The following is a 23,386-nucleotide window of genomic DNA, read 5'->3' on the forward strand; positions in this document are numbered from 1 at the left end:
TGGTGAATTCAGAGCTCTCTGTATTAAAGTGGCCTTGCTACTTAAGGCACAGGTATTGCTGTTCTGCACATGGATGTGTGCAGGTAATGTTACAGCCTGATGGCTACTGAAGGACAAGAGCTGCAGCTCACAGCCTAGAAAACTGTGGTAACTTTGTTCAGTTTCTCTGTTTTTGTGGAAGTTGTTTTTTTCCCCAGCTATATTTGTAGAGCAGAAACTGAAATTCAGTCCAACTTCCTAATATATATGTATTCCTGTTGGCAGCTGGATTTGAAGCTTTCCTTGGCTGTTTAGCTTTGAGAGGTTGACAAAAGCTGTTTGAAATACTGGCCTCCCATAAGGAGGTTACTGACTGTATCGTAGCATGTCGGGAAGGTTCCTTGGGTAGCCAGAGGTTTGGGAGAAGCAGTGGAAAACATGCAGGTCTGAATCAGGCAGGAAGAGGGGAGAGCTGCAGTATGTTACTATGCACAGAAAAGATGCAGTTTGGTGATAGCAAATGTAAGAGGAGCCTGTTAGGAAGGGACAGGCCATATGATAAATGTCAAATAAACCATGATCTGAGTTCTGGCTAGTGTGGGGATGGCAGCCTGTCTGTGCACTTGAGGTTAGAGTGGAGGAATTACTTTAATAAAAAGATGAAGTTCTGAAGGCTGCAAGTCTCTGCGGGCTGGATCTGTTCTCTCCCTGTTGCAGAAAGTCAAACATCGTGGTATTCCCATGACAGCCTCACTAATCCAGCTGCTGCAGTTCGGAGTGACCATAGCCCAGTCACATGTAGAGATTACTGCAGCTACAAGCTAAAGTCTTGCCATTGATATTTTGCACAGTCAGGTTCTCATCCCTGAAGTTCTGTGAGCAGAAAATTCCTTCTGTAACTCTTGCAGAAATATGTGAAGTATCCACATAATCTCTTCAGCCTCTCTGTTCCCACAAATCACGGGGTGCTTTGATGGACGTGGTTGCCATATTCATTATGGGAAGGCTGAAATCTTGTTGCATAGTCTCAAAGTTAACTTTAACACCTGCTTCAAAGTTAACTCAAACTGTGAGATTGATGGGTTTTTATATTTAGCTCGTTGTCTGCTATAATTGGCATTGAGACTGGTTGTAGAAGGGTAGCTGACTCCTCAGGAAATGCGCTTGCATTTCGTGTTACTAAAAAACATGCATCTGTCTTTTTGTCATCTCAAAATCTGCTTTGCAGGGTAAGATTTGTTGCCACAACTCTTTAGTTTGCTTCCTTTATTTCCTTACTTGAGTAAGGAGGATATGAGGCTCCCTCTGCATCTTCTCACTTGGCCACACACTTGCCTTGACACCCAACCCCACCCCCCATGGTGCTCAGCTTGGCTTCTAACTTTAGTTTCACGCATCCAGCCAGCAGTGGAACCTGGAGGTGTTGGCTTTCATGGCAGCTCTGCTGAGAGAGGCCCACACAGCTGTGCTGCAGAGCATGCCTGGCCCTGTGCTGTGGCCACAGGCTGCCTTGGTGTTGTCTTTTCCTCGGTATATTGTAGCTTCTAATTATAGAAGAAAGCAGTGTAATTACATAGTTGCTTGACTTTGACTTTTTAAGAAAAACAAAAATATCTGTATGGGTGTGATGTTTTATACTGATAGTTGTTCTTAGTGCCTTGTTAGGACCTTTGGGTGATACGGAAAGATTATGTTGAATTCCTTCAAATTATTCTGTGATTGGTGTGAAAACAAAATACAATGCAAGTAAGAAGTTGTTGTCTCCCCCCCCAATAAATGTTTTTCATTAACTTGCAGTTCAGTTGCTCTCTGTCAAGGTTAGTTGTAGTAGTTCCAAAATTACAAAAATAGATCCATCTAGAATGATGGTTCTCAACTGATGTGCAGGGACATGCAGAAGAGCCAGCAGGCAGTTAGATACGCTTTGAAATCTGAAGTAATTATAGCTGTCTCTCTGAAGTGTTGCATTCAGGTTGTAAGCACACTTATGCAAGGATTTTGGCAAATGCACCCAGGTATATCATGGAACAGTTGATGGATGGAGTAGAATGCTGGGAAGAAGCGGTACTCAGGAAAGTTAAGATACATGGGTGTCAGGTACTTATCTGGTGTGAATCTTATTTAATGATTTGTTTCGTAGTGACATGAATTCTTAGTGTAACTCAGAGCTCTTATTGCAGTTCATTCAAATGTTTACATGTTTGTGGCAACTAGAAAAGTTGCAGTATAATGATCATATTAGTGACATGTCTGATATTCTTGCTTGTTCTTTGTTATATATGGTGACTATAAATATCTTACTGTACATGAAACAGAACCAACACTATCTTTTCACTTAAAAAAAACCCTCCCACCTTTTATTATTGCTCATTGTATTAGAAAACCTGTCTGGCTTAGCTGCACTCCATTCATATGATTTTGTTCAGTTGTAGTATGGAAATAATTGTTAGTGCATGCCAAAACATCCAGGAGGTGCAGCAAGGTCCTGGGGTGGGATTTGCTGCAGCTGCTGTGCAGTGGTTGGTGTGTCCGGCTGCTGGAGTGGGCACAGGCACAGGCACACACCCACCCCCTTAAACTTGCTATTGTAGCCAGGGCTTGGTGCTTGTCTGTGGTTTGAACCAGAGTATCTGCTTTTTCCAAATGAAAGGTATGCATGAAATGATGGAAGAAAATTGTGAAGCAGAGGACTTGTCAGAGGTGCTCTGCCCTGTGCATAGGAAGTGTTTAGTAGTGGCCTTTGAAAATTATAATAATTATTTTTTACAAATGATAAAACAATTAAACACTAAACAATCCATTCCAATATTTTTTACTTCCCACCACCCAGCTGTTAAGTTTAAAAATGAAGTATCAGCTGCAGAAGGCGCTGCACATTGTGGGGCAAGGAGTACAGTTAGTTTCTTGAGCTGGAAAGGGGCCAAATCCAGAGAAGGTGAAGAGGGGCTGGTGAGGCCTCTCTCCTGTAACCTAATCCAAAGAACAGATAAATTCTTTTCAAAATCAAAGCAAGTAATGGGTTCCCTCTTGGTAAACCAGTGTTATACTGATTTATAAATGACTGCTGGTTTTGTGTTGTCTTTACAGCCTATAAAATGGGGGGTGCTTGAAATTATATTTTTTTTAGGTGTGTAGACATGAGATTAATTTTTTGTATTTTATTTAATGTTGGCACATATGCCCTTATGTGGGCATATATGGGTACTAGCACTTTATTTGATCTTCACCACCAAGGGCAGAGAATGGTTTAGAACTATAAAAGGCCAAATATAGCTTGTTAACATAGTTTGATTTCAGTATTGTATACCAGGGCCTCTTTTAAGCTTTTTTTCTGATAAATGTTCAAACCACTGAAAGTAAAAGTCTAGTTATATTCTCACAAGACACCCAAGCCTCTATGTAAGCTATTTGCCTCTTCTGGGGAAACTCAGCTTCTTGCCTAATGTAGCTTCTTTTGGGCACTGCTGTAGTGCAGGTTACAGAGTTATTTGAACACTGTTTTGTGGCAGGTGAACGCAAAAGGTAATCCAGCTCAAAGTACTATTGCTGACACAAAAGCTGTCCTTTAACTGTTAAGTGATTGTAGTGTTTCTGGTTTGCCTCTCAAAAGGGGAGCCTGCAGGCTGCTGCTGGACAAGAGTGATGAGAGCTGGGAAAACTTCTGCATCGTGTTTTGGGTGCATTTTTTTCAAACTATCGATAAATCTGTGCACATAATTTTTACCTCTGTGTGTATACAGGGAGGGGGAGATAAAACAGTTATGGCAAATTGAAGGCATAAAGTGGGATAAGTCACATAAAAACACATGTATAAATGATTGCAATATCAAGGTTACTTGGGTGGTGGGATGGGTGATGTGCAGTAGAGTGAAGTGTGCCCTTTTCTCCCTGCCACCTGACAGCAGGAACCTCTGGGACACCCTGTCTAAAAAGGCTGCAGTTTAGTTTGCATGATACTACAGGAAGTGCAGTGTTTTAAAACTACTGTTGTTGTTTGTCTTTCATTCAGGCACAACATGTTTTGATTTGTATGGGGAGTATTTTAAAGAGTGGATGCTTTGGCAATGTAAACAATTAGAAAGGAAAATGCAGCTGTTTTCTATTACTATCTAATATTATGCTCATCTGTGGCCTCTAAGTAATGGGCACTTGTTTACTTATTACAGAATATGGATTATAACTTTATAAACATAGTTTATAGTTGCATAGTTGGTTTCCTAAATAAAAGAAAGAAAAGAATAGTGGTTTATAGAAATGCTTGCACTGAGACAGTCATGGAAGTCTAAAGAAGCAGCTGGTGTAGAAGGATGGGAGCAGGAGGCTCCTGCTTTTTACATTGCCCTTCCCATAGCTCAGATATTTGCTTTCTCCATGCTAAAATCTGTTTGTTACTACTAATTACTTCTGCTTACTAAATTTGGGATTTGTTGTAAATGAAGATTACAGCATTATCTTCCTGTAACCGAATCTGATTTGTAAACTCTTAAGTGAAGGAGAAAGTCTTCTTTAAATGTTTTAAAGCCAAATGTCAGTAGAAATCTGTGTTCTTCCCTTGTTTAATCACTACCTCTAAATTGCAACTGTGGCATGTTTCCAAACCCCTGTTTTCCTTTCTTATATTTCCATTAATTTTCAATGAAGCATGGCTTTGTTTAGTTAAGTGGGTTAATATTTTCTATATTTCAAGTACATCGTATAATTGTAGAGGCCAGTTCAAGATTTAAAATACACAGCTTTGAAATCTTACATATCTGAATATACTACTTTTTGTCATTATAAGATTGCCCTGACTGAAGGAACAATGAAGAAAAATTTGGTTATTTACTTCGCTCTTGAATATTTAAGCTGAGAAATAATGTAGCAGCAGCAAGGTGTCTTCTGAGCACAGGAAAAAAAATAGGAGTGTGGAAGAGTATGTGAGGACGTATTCTTAAACCCATCTGGAATACACTTGACAAATAAAAATAGTAGTAAAAAAGGGGTTATTGTAGGACTTTTTATTAAAAATCTGTGTTTACAGTTATGCAAAAATTGTGCTAGCAAAAATCCGATGGTCTAAGAGGAGTTAATGTTAAAATAATTGTTACGTTATATCCTGTAAGGAAGTTCAGAGTCTTTTAGCTAAGTTGCTTAATTCTTTTAAAAATGTATATTACAAGAAGATTTTCACTTTAAAAGTCATGTGAATGGCTATATTGTCTATATTTTCAATGGTAAAATGGCAGAACATCTAATTTGCTCATATTTTTGACAACTTTCAGTGCTTAAGGCTGAAGTTTCCCATGCTTGTTACCAGTTCCCTCCAGTTGAAATTCACTGCAAAGCTTTAGCTAAAAGAATGTAACCATCCTCAGTGAGATGAGAACACTATTCCTTTTTTCATCCCTTTAGACAGTGCTGATGTTTTGCAGATTTTGAAGTGACCTTGAAGTTTGGAAGGAAGCAGTTGCTACATTTCAGGGGTTGTATTTGCCTGAAAGCCAGGCTTTGTTGTGTCAATAATCTGAGTAACTGAGAAAGGCCATGTTGTGTTTACAGTAGAACTTGCTACACCTTCAGTTATTATTTCTAAAAGCTCAGGCTCCCACTGTTTGTGCTTCCACAGACCCCAGTGCATCTTTTCTCTTGCAATTAGGATGCTGAAGTACCAGAACTTTGACTTATAGAAAGAAAAGGTTCCTGTGTTTGTATTTCATCATGTTGTCTCTGTAGAACAAGATGCCTCCAGATGCTGCAGAAACTCTTGACTTCTAATTGTCACAATTCTTAATTAAAATTAAACATTGCATTAAGCATTATGCGTAGTTGGCAACTAGTGAGAGATGAAAATGCAATTATTGAGACTGGAGAAAACATGATAAAAAAACAATCATTACCAATATAGGATGCATGTATTTGTAGAAAATAACTGTTCTTTGTTTTAACTTTCTCCTTCCATAAGGATTCTTATTTCTAACAGTCCTCAGAATCTGAACTGGGAATCATGAATTTTGTCTGACAATACAGAGGTTTGGAGGTGGGTGTTTTTGTTTTTGAGGCAGGGAACTGTCCTGGTTTTGGAAGGTTTTTTTCCAGTAATGCAATTGAACTACTTTTTTCACGCTCCTATAGCCTACTTTAGCTCCTTTTTGTATATATACATACTTAGAGGCAGAGGTGTTACACTCTTATCTTTTGTACAATGCATATGCTAAGTAAAAAACTCCTGTTACAGGAAAGTGTGATAAGCAATATACCTTCTGATGGAACTTAAGAGAATTCGACCTAAAATTAGACTTAGAGTATTTTTGGCTCTGTCATGAAGTTACAGGTGAAAAGTAGAAGTTGGGATACTTTCTGCCATTCTTTGTATGTTCTTGCTGCAGCAAGGACATTCACAGTCCCTGCCACTGGAGCTGCAGGGAGTTTCCAAACAAAGGAAGAACTTAAAAAACAAATGCAATGTTCTGTTGGATGAGGGAGGGATACAGGAAGAATTTATATCTAGATTCTGAAAGCAGCAAATGTTTTAAAAGGGACTCAGCTGTAGAACTTCTTACTGTGGTCAGTGGCTTTGGAAGTCACTTAGTGCTGGGTACCATCAATGGCACAGCTGCTTGGTTCCAGTCCTGCTGTGGTTTGGGTTACCTTTATAACAGAGATCAGAACAATGAGAACTTTCTTGAAAACTGCACTGTTGCTTGTCACAACCACTGCTTATTTTTTAAATTATATTCCTAATTTTATTTTATTATTTCCCTCTACTTTTCAGGCTGCCTTCCTCTGTCTCAGGCATATGTTTGATCTGCACTTGCTCCTGGAAGTATAATGCAGGCTTCTGTTTTTTAAGTTACATCTATAATGCTGAATGGAACATTACCCTCCTTGTTTGACCTCCCACGTGCAATACACAATCCATTAAATCTCATGTAATATTTAAGAATTTAATACATTCTTTGCATAACATAACAGTAATAATACTGACAAAGCACTGCTCCAAGCAAAACTGCTTATACAAACAGCTGATCTGTGAGCAGTGGAACTAATGAAGCTGTGTTTCCTATGGATTTGTCTCATATATTAACTGGCCCTTTCCCCCCTCTGCTGCTTCTCTGCAGTATCTGACTGGCACTGCTGGGGCTGATGAGGGGATGGATGTGGGGGGCTGAGTGTGGGTGCTGAGCACCCTGCTCTGCTCCTTACTTTGGGGAGAGGTTTAAGTGCATCATCAGTTACTTTTGTAATCATTGACACAATCAGCAGGCCACGTTAGTTACAAATCCTTGGAAGACTTGGTGGCCAGTGGTACCAGTTTGTGTGGTAGCTTATGAGAACAGAGAACTTTCCATTTTATGAGATTATATGGTGCAATGATACAGCGTGATAAGGCTGAATTTTTGTATATTTTGTCAAGGTTAATGTTTAGTGGATGTTTTCAGTCATTGATTAACCAAGACATCTTAATGAGGTGTGATATCATGTACAGATCCTTCAGTGTGTGTGCTAAGCCTTTAATCTGTATTACTATATGCTTTTAATTTTCAATTGACTTATGCTAATAGCTTCTAAAGGGTTATCCTTAATACTGGATTTGACAACTGATGGAAGATTTATGTGTTACAATAATACAGTGTCTTATCATTTAGTGAGATTCTTACTGATACTGTTGTGAACAACTTTGATTACATGGAAAGAATTTAATGTGGCATGGTTTTTCAAAAGAGTTTAAGAATTATTGAATTAAAATATCTGACTGAAAATTCTGAGATGAGAAAAACTTTTACCTACTTTGACTCCAGCTTGTGTGATTTCACAGCTTCATAATGCTAGATTGGGGTTCAAATTAAATAACTAACATGACTGTTGATTAGTTTCCCATTTAAATCATGGCAATTGAGCATGTGAAGGTTAGTCCATTTAGGCTGTTAGTAACTTTAAAATATAACATTGGCAGTCATTCAGGCTTTTAGGATTTTGCTGAATGAAACTCTAAAGAAACAGCAATAAAAGACTTGGTTTGTCTGATTGGTCTTTATAATTTGTATTTAATCCACAGCTGTATCCAAATAAGGCTCCCCCCTCCTCAAGTGCCTGCCAGGTGCTGCTTCCTCTGCCCATGTACTTCAAACTTGAGACAGCTCCATTGTTTGTAATGAGAATTGTATTTCCTTTGTGGCCTTTATCTCCCTATATATATTATTTTCTTGTTACTGTGGTTTCTGGAAATAAATTGGATGACAATTGTTTTGAAAACCTGATCTATATACAAACAAGTTTTTCGGTGTTTAAATGGTGCAATGAATAGTTTAGCCATGAACTACCTCAGAGCTCATTAAAGTGCTCAGCATTATTATTGAGGTTAATCCCATTGCAGTCCAGGGTATGTTGATTGCTAATTCAGTGGGAGGAGAAGGGTAGAACTCTTGCTTTACCAGAAAAAGACTTGTTTTCTGATGTTGGAATTTTGTTGACCTTTTATTTTTCCAGCTAAAAATTCTGTATTTGCATGTAGAGTTTACTTAATTCTTTAAATCTCTTCTAATGTGGAATAATGCTTGGCCATATGTACCGTCACACTCAAATGTTACTTTTTTTTTGTAAGCATTGATACTTTTGCCCTGACCCTCATGCATATGCATTCTTGTAGTTTATAAGACCATGTAGCAAGAAATTTGTATTTCCCACATATAACACATCCTTCAGTTTGTAGGCAGTGATCCGAACGGAGCATTTTCTCAGTTCTTTTTATTCCCAGCAGTGTCTGGCTGCCCCGATGTTTTATTTATAGCACCTTGTCCAGATGCTGCCCTGTGTCTGTTGTCATGTGGGCACTGTCAAGACACTTCCCATCCTGCTGTCTGGCCCCTGGCACAGTCTGAACTCTCCTGTCAGGTAGCAGTTCACAGCTCACAGGCAAAGCACTGAGACACGGGAACATTAAGGCAGAAAAATAATTCCCTCGGTGTTGTAGTGACTGTGCATGTTTGAGACATCATGACTTTTTCCCCCTCCTCACAAGAAAATTTCATGTAAACAGTAGATGGGGTGGATGTTTTATCTGTTTTCCATGAGACTAAGGCAAAGGAATGTGAGTAGAACTACGAGTCATATCAAACCAAGAGCAGAATTAGATTTTGGGTCTTTCTGCATCCGGTTGTGTGCTTGTCCACCTGCCTCTAGGTTGTGTATCCCAGCCACAGCACTTTACTGTTGGCAGCTTTGGGGTATGGCTGATGCTTTGGATTTCAGTTGTCAGCTTTTGTGCCAAAGGTGTCTGAACATCAGATTTGAAGTGCTGGGAAGAGGAAAATGCCATGTGACTCCTAGAGAATTTATGGCAGAGATAGAAGGTAAAAAGGTCAGGTCAAATGAGTGCAAGTTGCTAGAAACTAGGAATAAATTGTGAATTTATATGGATGTACATGAAAATACATTCTTACTGAAACATTTTGTCAGATGTTGGTCTTGTAAGATTTGTTATCTTGGTCTACAAAGCAGAAAGCAATGGGTCAATGTGGTTAATATAATTCATTTGATATCACACTGATGGTGGTATCTTGGTGAAAAGCTAAATCTGTGGTTAAATGGTTGTTTTCTAGTCCAACTTCAAGGTGTAACAAACCTTGCTGTTGCTTTTTGTCTTTTACCAAAGGCCTTCTCCTTTCACTTTATTAAAACACAGCCTTTAATTTGTTTTCAAATGTTATTTATGCTGTATGGTAGTTTTTGTATTAAGGCTTAGCAGACAGTGTCAAAATAATGGATGCTTTGCTTTTACCTTGGCTTTTGAAACTTCCTGGTACAATTTTGTCAACTTCATGATATTTTGTTTGTTCTTATCCTCTCCCCCTTCTGTTTTCTTGGCATGTTTTTCACAATGTGTTTTCCAGTACCTCTTTATTAACCTTTTTTGATATTTAATGCACTGTTGTTGGGAATTGAGGAAGTGTTTCATCCAAAATCACTGCAGAACTTCCTTCCCACGCTGCTGCCAGACATGCTGCAGACTAGCTACTTAATTTGCACTGGCAAAATTTCAAAGTGAAGGTCAGCTGGCCAGGTTATCCCCCTGCGGGGCTTCTGTATCCCTTCCTTTTAAATGCCATTTTTCTTCTGTCTGTTCTACGTTTTCCCCTTATTTGTCCATTGGGAGGAAAATGGCTCCAGCAAAGCTGAATGGTGTGAATCCTTCCTTGCTCAAAGTTGTAACTCTCACAGTTTAGCAGGTACCATGAGAACAGTTTCAAGGCAGTTGAGACTATTTATGTAGGGTTTTTTAATATGTTGTTAGAGAAAAGTAAATCTGGCAGAAAATGAGCATTATAAAGTCGGGTCAGAAAAGCACAGGAGAAAGTGGCAACGTTTGACTTTGGAGTGGGGAACCAGACCACAGTGCCAGAAAGGCATGTGAAATATAGTCACAGAAGAATAATAAAAAATGAATATGCAGCAGCTGAGATCTGTTCTGATTATGTGGTAGCTACACTGGATGTGACGTGTTGCTGAGCTCCACTGTTGATGTAATTTAGTTGATATAATATGAGCACAGCTTCAGAGCACTCAAGTTTGGTCAAACTCGGTTGTGTTTGTTTAAATTACTAACCAGCTGGGAGGGTGTGAGTGTGTTTAAAGGCACCCAGGTCATCTGCTTCCCTGTAGGCAGAGCCCCTGTAGTGATTCCCAGCATTGGAGAATTTTATTGAATTACAAACTGCCATAAAATTAATTTTAAAAAAAAGTTCCAAGAAAGCTCTTTTGAAGAACAAATTGCATAATGGAGTTGTTTCTGGATTCCCCTTGTTAATTTTGTTCATATATGGTTATATATGTTTGATAAAGATAAATACTGAGCAACGTTTTCCTTTTTGAAGGGTACAGCCATACAAAGTGCACTTCACCATAGCTTTCTTGAAATGGGTTTGGGTTATTGGGTCATCAGGGGAAGTGTGAATGCCCCAAATTCTTCAGGGGCTGAAGAACTTGGTGAATTGAACAGTGTAAATTCCAAAATAACGAATTACCCCACTTGTTGAAGTTGCAAGTTTCTTTGAATCTTAAAAGCAGCAGCAATGTTGTCCTGTGAGGGCTGAAGCTGTTAACTAGGTGATGCACATTTAGGGTTTGATATCCCTTCTCATTATTGCAGTCTGGAGAGGGGAGAAGACCCTGGGCCAGCAGTGGGTTTGTCTGAGGGATATCAAACACAACCAATGCTGCCAAGAGTATTACAGGGGCATTATGAGAAGATTTGGATAAACTTGGAGTATTGATCTCATGAGTTTTCTGGCTTCATAGTAACATCATTATTTTCAGTCCTGAAACAAAGGGAGTATCTCTTTATTGTAAGCTTATCTTGATCTTTAGTTGATTGCTCAGCTGGACTAATAGTAAAGGAAAGAGAAAGATCCAGATCTTCAGTCCTTACACAATTGGAAGAAAAAAATGTGAGAATCCCATTTATAGTGTCATGTAGTTCCCATATTTGCCATTTCATAAAAAACAACCAACCAAAAATCTCCAGGCTCTTGGATTTCTGTACCTTTTGCAAGTGTTGAACGGTTGTTATGTTTTATTACTTGCTTAGCTCTATCACTGCAAGAGAAGTTGTAGAATTTTTTACAAAACACATATTGAATTTAAGCTCTTTCTTTCTAGACTTAGTAGTATCTTTTTCCTTCAGTCTTCAAAAAAAATGAAAAACTCATTTACTTTTTTTTCCAAAATTGAAAAGATAAAATATTCAATCAGAAATTCAGTATTTGGGTCATCAGTCCTCCTCAAACCCCTAACTGCTGCTGTTTTTTTGTAATAGAGCAGGAGATCCCTTCAATATTTTTTGTATGTAGAAACTTTGTGAATTCCTTTTTCTGTATCTTTTTATACCAGTGCAGAGAGCTGGCTCATGTCCTCCTCTTTGTAGGTGGAACCAGGCAGATCCAACCTCCAGCAGCTTCGCTCTCCCATGCCAGGTGCTCGGGGCAGGCAGTCCTTGGCTCCCTGTCTGTGGCAGCAGCCTTTCTTGCTGACCTCAGTGATGGGTTTAGTTTTCTCTTGAATGAGTTTAAATCAGGTTGACATGCTGTGAAGTTGAAATCAAACATACGAATTCTTTGCTGGGCAGAAGCTCATCCAAAGAATGTGTGTGGTTTAGTTTGTGCTTTCCCACTGTACTTACAACCCAGGAAATGGGTTCTTAAATGTAAAAACCTGGTTCTGCTCATCTGATTTTTAAAGTCTCACAGTTGTTTTCTTTTCCCACCGTCTTTTTCTGGGGAAAAGAGGAAAATCTGCTGTGGTGAGAACAGCTTTTTTTTTTTTTTGCTATACGTTAATTTTGTCTGAACCAATGGCAGGTAGACTATCGTCTGTATCATTGTACCTTTCCTTAGGTTCCTACAGCAGTGAAAGATTACCTATACGAAGAAGAAAACGGGGTGGAAACACCAAATTCAGTTCCCCTGCCTGATGGGAAAGGACTTGGTGAAACCAAATCGTCAGTAATTCCCCACTTAGGACATTCGCAGGAAGGCTGAAATAGGCATTTTGGGGTACAAGGAAGAAAAGCTTCTCTATTAAATGTAGATTACAGCCTGTCAAGTTAAATAGCAATGTGGTAATTACTTTGTTTGGTTCTGTTTGGAATTCCTTTTGTTAGATTCAGGCTGCAGTTAACACACTGGAGCAGCCATTGTTCTCTCCTGCATTCCTTTGCTCTTTCAGCTTCCGTGTGAGTGGGGAAACAGCTTATTTGCATCTCTTTGAAAAGAAGTTATTTGAGCTAGCTTAAATTTTGGTTGATGTTTTTAATTTATCCGAACGAGATACTTCCTGTATCTGTGCTCACATTAGTAATGCCAAGAAAAATGTAAACAGGCCCTGCTTCTGCTCATCAGTATGGTGATCACAAAACGGGGATGGATTCAGCTTTTAGGTAGGTACGCACCGTTTCATTATAATTAGGTGATGACTCATGCAGATGTCACCAAGACAAGAGCTGTAAATGAGTTTTTCAGGACTTCTTAATGTGTTTACTTTGTGTCGGCATTTCTAAAGACACTCGGTTATACCTGCCCGGGCAAAGGGTGCCCAGGCTGCAGGAAGACCTCGACTGGTGGAATTCTGCAGAAGTCCTCCAGAGAATGTTCGTAATGGCTCTCATTTTGTTTTGAACTTTTGTTCCTGAGCTTTTTGTTTTTTACGAGGTAGATCTGTTCATTATGTGGTAAATCACTGTTTAATCTACACAGAATAAGATACTCTATATGATCCTAAAATAAACAGCAAATGCACTAACTTCTAAAACCTTTTTTTTTTTACAACTAGTAACTATGAAGAGAATCTTCAACCAGTCCTTGTTGTTCATGGCTTCAAGTGAGGTGCTGGTGGGATAGGTACAGTTCTGGAGGACGTTTGGATTAGCAGGGTTGATGGCAGAGTTGGAAAATGATCCTCCTTCAGTAGATTTGGAAAAAATCTGTGTTTTTTTCAGTCAGTAATAATCTTTTCATTGACCTGGCTCTGTCACCTGTAGAATTGTTTCCTAAACAGATGCCAGCTGACACTGGAAAGGTGTCACAGTGTACTGAACAAGTCTGATGTTTGGGAGCCGTGTTTTGCCCTGGTGTGTTAGTCAGTGACAAAGTAGTTGCCATTTATTTGATGAAATGATCATGGAACTTCAACAGCAATTTGATGCTATTTGACTTGTTTTGGAATTAAATGACCCTTTGGAAGGGCATTTCTATTGGTATTTTAGGGACAAGGCACGCTATTGCCTCTTAATAGCAAAAGAAAGTTTAATTGGATACTGGACAGTGTTTTGCTTGAACATTGCTTGAGTTTTCACTTTTGATTTTTCTTCCTTGCTTACTTTCAAAGAGGCTGGATTGAAAGAAAGGAGTAAGGATTACACTCTTAAGTGTATTTTAACAACACATCTATGTTATGTATGAAAATTCTGTTAACTTCCAGAAAGATATATTAAATTGTCTAGACACTCTGCTCTTAGTTCAAATTTTAGGTTCTCTTCTCCAGCTCCCCAATAATGGAAATAAAATGAAATACCAACTTATTTTTAGTTACTGGATTTAAGAATGGGATTTCAGCTGTAATAGGAACTGCAGCTAGCTGTGCTGTATCCATCTTGGACTAGGAGATTTGAGAAGGAAGCTTTGCCAGCTGGAACGTGCGTCAGTGTTATCTGCATGTGTGTTGTAACAGATGTTGAGCAGAGACTACTTGTCAAAGGTACCTTGTAGTAACTTTTAAAGATGCTCGTTTGTTTCAGTACATTTTTCTTGCATCACTAATTTTTTCCATAAAGTCAACTGCAAACTGCATTATTGGGGATTCCAGCTGAAACTTGTGGTGAATAGGAAATAGATTAAACACAGGTTTTCCCTTTTCTCTGGTTGCCAGCAGTGATGTCAGTAGTTTTAATGATCCTTACCTCAGCTTGCTGCCGACCTCGCACTCTCTATTAAAACCCTTGTCTTCTGCACTGTTTTGTGTGTTGTTAAGGAAATGCTGATGGCTGTAGGTATCCAACCCATTACTTCATTTCCAAATAAGGTTCTTCCGCCTCCAAACGTACTGTAATAGTTCACTGGGGAGAGAGGAGATTCAGATTGTTTGGTCAGAAATTTAAGAAATACTCTTTTTAAGTCCAGCAAAGAGTATTTGTATGCTAAAACTGAGGATGAGGCTTTCGACTACACATTAGGTGCTAATGAGTATTCCCTGGATATACTCAACCTTATGGGCTGAGTGTATTTCCAGTGACCTTGGAGGTGCAGCCTTGCTCTCAGAATGGCTGTTTTCTATACATCTTTGTTCATGCAGACAGAGCAGGCACTGCTGTACTGTAATAGCAGCAAGGGTTGTCATTCTCAGTTACATAATTCGTGTTTTATGGAAAGAGTTTGATCAGAGGATTTGGGTATGAAAACAAATAATTGCAATCAGCAATTTCAAGTGGTCCATAGCAAAGCGTGTAGGTGTTTTTTAACTTCACAAAATTGGAAGAAAACAAAAGCTACCGAATCATTTTTAGGAAAGGGTGGCAGACAGATTTCCATGTTGCACTGCTGAAGATCCTGGGTGTGTAAGTACAAGCTTGAAGCTACTCCGTGCCCCTGTGCCCTGTCATACTTGCAGCTGACATTTGTATGAAGTGTAGCCTGCACCAGGTCATATCCTACATGATTCTGGCTCTTCATCCTGTCTCAGACTCTCAGATATGTCAGCCTGCTGTGTTTTTTCACTCTTTTTACACATGTGCAGGACTTCAGTATATGAGTGCTTGGGTTTCTGTAACTGGGTTTCTTCAGTATTATTTTCTTAGTGAATTCCTCTAGAAAGTGTTTAGTTTTTCCAATAGAGTTGTTATTCTCTTTCTTCCTTTGCTCTTCTGACTTAGGAATCCAAGAATAAATGCCCGATCGTAGCAGTTGTGACAACTTCTTGGGCATATTGGTGGAATTGGTGAGGAATTGGATAGGACAGGCCATTTTGTTCAGTACATGATGTATTTGAGTGTAGATGACATGAATACTAGTGAAGAGGTGTAGTACTTGGCCCTGATACTGCAAATTATGTATTATTTATGTACTTAAAATCTCTTAGAATAAAGTCTAGCAATGTAGAAAAGCTGTTACTTGCTCTCCTTCCACTTGCCCTGTCAGTGCAGGGCAGGTTGGACTGTGGGGCCCTGCTGGTGGGCACCCAGCTGTTCCTCTGGCCCTGCTGGATGGGAACTGGGTGTGGAACAGCCACCTCGGATATGCAGCACGCAAATCACGCTCCTCCGTTTAAATGAAGCCATTTTTCCTTTGTTGCTTGTCTTTATTAATAAAGTATGGCATTACTGGCTAATTTTAGGTCAAATGTAGTTGAAAGCTATAAAGCTATGTGAAGCTGTATAGAGATATTTGGGTAGGAACATTCCAGTAGATCGCAATGTGAGTGCAGAAGAAAGTTGAAAGTAAATAAGAGATCTGTGAGATAATTCTCCAGGGAGTTTTCACAGCATACCACACATCATTTGCAGGGATAGGCTTTCCTTTCACTTGAAGGACCACACAAAGTAAATTCTGTTTCTTGTGCAATTAGAGAATATAGGACAGGAGGTCTTTTCAGTTTTTTTACTTCAACGTGTCTATGGGAAGCCTTTATTTGTACTGAGCAAAATGTAGTGTTTACCATCCTTTCAGGAGCATACTTAATATCAAATATAGAAATAGACACACTTTTATGTAAAAATCTAAGTCTTGCTTCAGCAGATTTGAGGCAAAACTCCTGCAATGTAAATGGTGGTAGTCCTCTAACCCCAGTTAGAACAAAACTGATATTCATTTCACTGGTGTTCTGTTCAGTCCCCAGCGGGTCTGGCTGTGTGCGACTGGTGCAGAGAGGAGGCCGGGGCTGAGGGTGGTGGATGGTGGCAGCAGCAGGAGGAGGGTGCTGTCTGTGTGGCCAACCATGGCTGTGGGATCAGGGGAGGCAGCCCTGGTGCCCCAGCGTGCCACCTCAGCCCCATGTTCTCCAGCAGGGACACTGCTCCCCACTGGGGCCGGAGCATCTGCCACGGCACTGCCGGCAAGACATGGGGCTGATCGGCAGCAAGCGCGCCCCGCTGGGCTCCGCGTGTGATCAGAGCTCTGGGAGCGATGACCTACCTTGCTGAAAAGTAGAGTCGAGAGGACTTACTGACAGAGACAGTTGCACCGTGTTCTAGATGAAGGAGGCTGGAGCCAGGAGATGAGGACTGGTAGGACAGGCTCAAAGGCAGCTTCTGGCATTCATTCCTCAGAAAACCTGTGCTGTGTGTCATCAGGGTTGCAGGACCTTGTTACTCGCCCAGCCTTCTCAGAGAGAAGCAGGACGTAGATAAATTTATGGACTTCAGCAAGATTTTCTGGATACAATTTTTTTTATAGCTTGTGTGTCAATAGGGAATGGTAACACTGCACCCGGAATGCCCCATTCCTTGGTCATCCTTCTCATGCAAGCTGTGGTGTTTGCAGCTGGCCAGGAAACCCTCTTGTAGGGGCTGACATCTAATGAACCTTTCTTGTAGCTGGTAAAAACACTAACAGCAGGCTGGTGTGTTGAGCTTTTCTTCCCCTTGTCACAGGAGCTTGTCAGAGTTAAACAGTATGGACACTTAAATTGTTTCTGCTTAGGTGAATCTCTTGCAAGTTTTAAATGTGTTTCTGACTGCTTTGAATTTTATTGCCAACATCTGTTTTAAATGCTTTTGGGATTCACATGCTTGAGTACAGTTCAACTGTATGTATGCTATAATTTTTCAAGGTACTAATACTTTCAGTTTAGATGATAACTCTTTTAAAGAAAAAAAAAAGGAAGTATGAGGAGGGAAATAATTGCAAAAAAGCTTTTAAAATCCCCACGATGCTAATTTTCTTTCTCTTTCAATTTCAGAACGATGACCTACACAACCTCAACAAATCCTTCTTTTAAACTCATGGGTATCAAGACTATAAATGTTTCATGCTATCACAACTAGGACCTCACCTCCTCCTCCTCCTCTTCCTCTGTAAATGGGTACGATGCATCCAGTTCAGTTTGTTTACTTTACACAAACCTCAGGAGTTAGTTGACTGAGCTGCACATCCTGTGTTGTGCCAAGCAGAAGCACTGTGACACCTGGACAACGAGTCTCTCTTACTTCATCCTCTACCATAAGGACTTAGCTGGCCACATGAACTGATGTGCCCACCACTGTGTCATGGTGAGAATGGGTATTTTACTAGCACATTTACACAACTTCATTTGCTGCTGAAAACCTGTATGACAAATCATCATTGTAAATTATTACATACAAAACTTAATGTTGGTTGAAGAGTATTAAATATTTAACATAGTTTTTGATTTATACATGTACTTTTTTAATTAAAATGTAACTTTTCCTACAGCACATCTTTTTTGATGTGGAACTGAGGTATACTATATTCTGTTGTAAACAGAGTGGGAAACCTGCTTAAAACAAGGCTTCTAAGAATAGAGTAGGGTACTATTCTTGTTTTAAGATTGTAATTCAGAAAATAATATAATATGAGTCATTGGTCCCTGGGCCTTGATTGTACAGTCATATTTACTGATACTATCAGTTGTAAGATAACCCTGATGTTGAGTTGAATTCTTTCCAAAAGAAAAATAATTTTGTACTCCTTGTAAAGTAATAGTCTGTATTAACTACAATGAAGACAAACGTTACTGTACATGGTATTTACAATTGTCAACTCAAATTCATCAATTGCACAGGAACCGACAAAAAAATCAGAAAAAGGAAATCAAAGTCTTCCATTGTATATATTGTAAAGAAGAAAAACAAAAAAACAACCAACAGAAAACCACAAAACAAAATGAAAACAAAAAAAAAAGGGTGAACTTTTCAAATTGACTCTTTCCCTGGAATGAAAATGTGGGTGTTTGTAAATTCTGGAAATCTCTTTCTATATGTAATAAACTAGATACTGTTTTATCTGCTGTAGTAGTTTTTGGGTTTTTTTTGTTTTCTTGGTAAGCTGTCTCAACTCAAATTGTCCCTCCAGGTTTCTGTGTGTCATTGAGAATGTCTGTGGACCGCCATAGCTTAAGAATGAAGTCAAGTGTAATTAGGTGTAGTAGGGAGTATGCTTCCTTGCATTATTTCACTAAAGCCCTTGTTTCAGTTCTCTGGAGAATCTTCAGGATACAACCCTCCTTCCACTGAAGTTGGTGAAGAGCTCACAGCACATGAAATCACTTGGAAGCCATAGCAAGACTTCAGCAAAAAATTTATAAAGAACGGCTCAGCTGATTGTCTGGAAATCAGTGCAAGAGGAAGGATGAGGAAGAATTCTTCTGTGACTTTCCTTTGCACCACTCTGGTTTTATGCAGATAGAAAGTCTTTTGTACATAGCACTTGAAGAGTCTTAATTCTTTTGGGGACTGGAAAAGTACTGAGATCATGGATTTTCGAGTAAAATGTTGTTGAAGTGATAATTGAACTTGAAGCCGTGTCAGGTCCCTGTTGGTCCCTCCTGCTTCTGCGAAGCAGCTCCATGGACCCGTGCACATTCAACAGAATTGTTGTTATCAGGAACAGGCAGGCACTCACAGCACCAGCTCTCCCTGCAGGAAGGCTGTCAGACCCTCAAAGAAGGAGTTTCTTCCCGCTGAGATGTTTATGATGTCTGGGGTTAGGCTGTGGTTAATGCAGTGTCCACTTCTGACTGCAGTATAGACCGAGGGGCCATTGCACAGCTGCTTTTCACCTCTCCTTTGGCTGGAGGCAACCCATTCCCCTGGATCTGCTGGTGTTATTGCACCTATAAAACCACTTCGACCCTGTCAAGTCAGAATATTCACTTAAGAAAGGACTTGCAGGTTAAGAATACTTGAATCATTCCAGATCACTGGGAGCACTGCAGGAGGGGTGGTGCTGGCAGCGTGAGGATGTTGCTGCATGAGGAGGCTGCAGCCTGAGAGGGACCTGCGCCTGCCCAAGTGCTGCCTTGGGAAATCTTAGTCCTTGCTGAGAGAACAGTCTCCTCCCAAAGAGGCTGATACCCAGCAGTAGCAGACAAGAGGCTTTTTTTCTATTTTATGGAGGAAGGGCGAATTCGATCTGGAGTAACTCACCTGTTACTCTTGATGAGCATTGATGTGGATTTTTCCAAAGAACCATTAGTATCTAAGAAGGCAGCACTTGCTTTAAAAAGAAAGCCACATGCATCAGACCAGTATTTAAATTTCTAATTTACCCATTTTATCTTGAGCCTTCTTTTTTTGTTCCTTTTTTTTTTAGGCGGGGTTTAGTTGCAATGAAAGCTTGTGTGTGTTCAGAAGTAAAAACATAAGAACTACTCACCTCCAAGCTCTTTGCCCACAGTCTTCTCCAGCTTAATGCATTAAATGAAATGTTCACTGTGTTGATTTGGTTGCTAAATATTAGCCTGTGTTAATGTTAAAGTGCCTTGGATAGAAAATTATTTAATGTCCATTGTGCTTTGCATTGTTCCAGGTAATTTGCAGACTGGCAATTACTGAAATCACAAGTTTGGAGGTGCTGGAAGCTACTGTTAAGTTTTAAAAGGCAGTATTTAATCCTGGTAGGAGTATTTCACAATGATACATCTATGAGCAAATTTTGTTCATAAAACAGGAATTCTGAAAAATTGTATGCATTCACAGTGGTCATTAGGAAAGGGAATGGTGCGGGGGGGGGATAGTGCTGATGTGGTGGGTTTCCATTCATGTTAATAGTAACACACCAGAGAAGCAGCTTAAAGATGTTAAAGATGTTTATGTTAATCGTTATTTTTTCCTAAGTAAAGTTAAACATGCCTGTTCAGCAAATGTTTTGAAAAGATTTTTGAAGCAAAATGCATTCATAACCAAACCTGAAACTCTTGATTATTGCATAGATTTTTATTCTTATAAATTAAAAACTTTATTAAACAGACCATTATGAACCAAACCCTTTGAAATGAAAGCATAAATGCCTCAAAACCACAGTACTATAGTATCTTATCCTTTTATGAATTCTTCTGTCTGCCACAGAACAGATTGTCATTTCTTTAAGTTTGAAAATGAGCACATGGGATCGGTCCTAGATCAGCTGGTAAAACTCAGATGCTTGGGAGTTTATTTTGCATTTCTATTTTTTTTCAAGTGGGAGTTTCTGGTTATTATTTGAGTTCCTTTCTGGCTCTGTTACTGGGATAGCTTCAGTTTTCAATAACTCTGTACTGAATGCATTTATTAGTGCTATTGGTTGAAAATGAATGGGGTTGGAAAAACCATTTGAAGCTGTCTCTAGGAGAACAAGGAACATTTACACACTTGGGGTTTTGCAAGGATTGCTGTGTTTGAGTTCAGTTTGATTCTGAGTTGATGTGTATGTTGTGGAACTCTAAATAAATCTTTGTCCTTCTAGTCTTTGCTATTAACCTCTTTACTTAGTATTTAAAAATGTCATATGTCTTCCATAGTGGTGTTTTGGGGTTTTTTTCCAGCAAAAGCACAAATTCAGAAAGAAGAAAAGGAAACTCAGGCCACGTTTGTAAGCTTATTCTAGTGCTGTAGCCTTACTTTCTGCATATTTAAGAACTAAGCACCGTGTCCATCTTGCTACCAGCTGACTTTCAGCTGGAGCTGTTTTCATGCCCCTGTTGCACTCAGGGGCCGGGTAATGAGCAGTGTGTGCTTGAATGGGTCCCACCAGCGTGTGCTGTATTTCAGTCACAGAACTCCGTGGCCATGGGTGGATGCAGCAGGATGAGCAGCCTTCACGATTGTTTTTGGAATGATTAGCTGGGTCTAGCACTTAGTAGCAGCCTAAGTACTGCATGTCAACTGCTAATTGAATCAATCTGGGTAGATGTTTGAGCCCTTGTTCTGCAACTTAATTCACCAAAGCTAGCTTAGGTTAAAGAAACAATACTGAAAATAATGAAGTTAGGGAAAATATTTGCCCATCTCCTGTGTGACCTCCAACCCATCTTTGGGTGCAGATGATTTTTTTTGGTTGGTTTTTTGTTTGTGTAATTTGTTTTTTTCAGCCTGCAAACCTTGAGACTGGTTCACTGATGTAAAGTAATGGTATTCACCCTTCTTCAGTTCACCTTGTTTTTATCTGACTGTTAGTGTTTTCGTTGAGCTGTGACTTTAAAGATACCATAAACAAGTTTGTGAACTTACCAGGTACCCATATGGAGAATGGAAAAGAGTGGAGGTGGAAAAAAGTTCAGGACTTCAGTTTGTAGAAAAGCTCTTTTGCTTTTGTATCTTTATGTGATGCTGTTTTCCAGAAAGATGATGTGAGGAATCTGTGACTTCCAGATGTATATTCTGAAAGAACATTGATACCTAAGGAATCAGGAAAAGGTGAAGAGTAATCAGTGACTACTTGGGAAAGCAGGAGTTATGCTAACTTCAGTATTTAAATACTTCCAGGTTGGAAGTTTGGGTTCTACATTTGGCATAACAGTAATGGGATAACAAAACATTAATGTGTGCCTGCGGTGGGCAGGCTCAGATGTTACAGAACAACCCAAGAACTGCATGTCTACTATGAGACAGTAAAACTGGGGCACAAGGCCTCTCAGAGGGAAGGAGGGAGGGAGAACTCAAAACACTTTCTGCCCTGCAAAGCTTGCTGGGGACATGTTTTTTTGTAAAAGGTACTGTGCTGTTCTGAACTCCTGATCTCAGCTGGTAGATGGTTTGAAAATTGGAACTTGGAACCCAAGGGCCATGGAAAAGTAACTGCTGGGAAATCCCCCTAATGCTGCACAACCTATGGAAGGGCTCTGCTTGGTGGTATCTCTCTGGCTTCAAGGATTCCCAAAAGTCCCATTTCTCCTGTATTAGGATACTTGACAGTTGCATTTGGAGGTGGACAGCAAGGGAATGAAATAAACCAGTGTGCCTTCTGTAGATTGAATAAGTTGAATACATCTCAGAGAAATCAAGTTATCTATAGGCAGATAAACTATGTTGAATCAGAACAAGAGGAAGTGGAGTTACGCTGTGTCATGGCTTGATAAAATGGTTCTGCTTTTTCAGCCACTCCTGGGCCCTGCTTCTATCTATAGACATTGAAGTGCTGGTTATTTAGAGGAAAAGGACCTGTGGAACTCGCTTACTTGTGTTTGTAAAAGATAGAGTGTTGCAAGGAAAAACCATTAAAGCAGCAATGCTGCTACAGAATTGATAAAAAATTAAAAATACCAGATAATGTCTTTGATGTTTTTACCAGTAATTTTTGAAGAAGAAAAGTTCTGACTTACAGCTCTGTTCCCGTCTGTCTATCCAAAGGCTTGTGTCATTGCAATATATTGTATATGGCAGTCACAATCCATGTTTTTCTTTTATTTTTTAATTTCAAAATAAACCTGGCACTGTCTGGCCATTGGCTGTCATGACCAAACCTTCCTGGTATGTCAGGGTTTCGCTCTTCAGGTTATTGTGGACAGGACTACTGTCCTGTTGGGTTTCCTCGTCGTGGTGGTAGTGCTCTGCTTTTCCACTTTTTTGAAGATTAACTGAAGGAAGAAATGGTCATTTTAACTATCAATTTACTATTTCACCTTCAGCTGGTGAATTTGAAACAGCATTTCATTTTTCTTTAAACTTGTTTGGAAATTTGATTGTGGCAGGAGTTTGAGAGCAACATCAAATCCCAAATTTCTGGCACGTCCTGATTCCACAGTCCACTGAGCTGAGTGCAAACTTGACGCTGTTTCTTCCTCAGGCCGTATCTTTTGAAATCAAGGACAAGTTGTTGGCTTTTGTTTTTAAAATGCTGGTGAAAATACAGTGAATTCCAGTTCCTGTGGTTGTGGTCTCAGTCCAAAACATGGATTGAGCCCATGCTGGGCCAAAAAGTCGTTATTTGTCTTCTAAATGACTAACTTC

At 39.6% G+C, this 23,386-nt stretch overlaps 1 protein-coding gene across 1 annotated transcript in view; it reads left to right on the top strand.

The window, feature by feature from the left end:
* IRS1 (insulin receptor substrate 1) overlaps nucleotides 1-20,898 on the top strand; it is a 52,729-nt gene extending 31,831 nt beyond the window's left edge. The window contains exon 2 of the mRNA XM_027686001.1: nucleotides 17,401-20,898. The gene's annotated coding sequence lies outside the window, so the exon portion shown is untranslated. The remainder of the gene's footprint in view (nucleotides 1-17,400) is intronic.
* Nucleotides 20,899-23,386: the final 2,488 nt, after the last annotated feature.

The sequence above is a fragment of the Neopelma chrysocephalum genome, unplaced genomic scaffold, assembly GCF_003984885.1.
Source record: "Neopelma chrysocephalum unplaced genomic scaffold, ASM398488v2 Primary Assembly neopelma1_70, whole genome shotgun sequence".
NCBI lineage: Eukaryota > Metazoa > Chordata > Aves > Passeriformes > Pipridae > Neopelma > Neopelma chrysocephalum.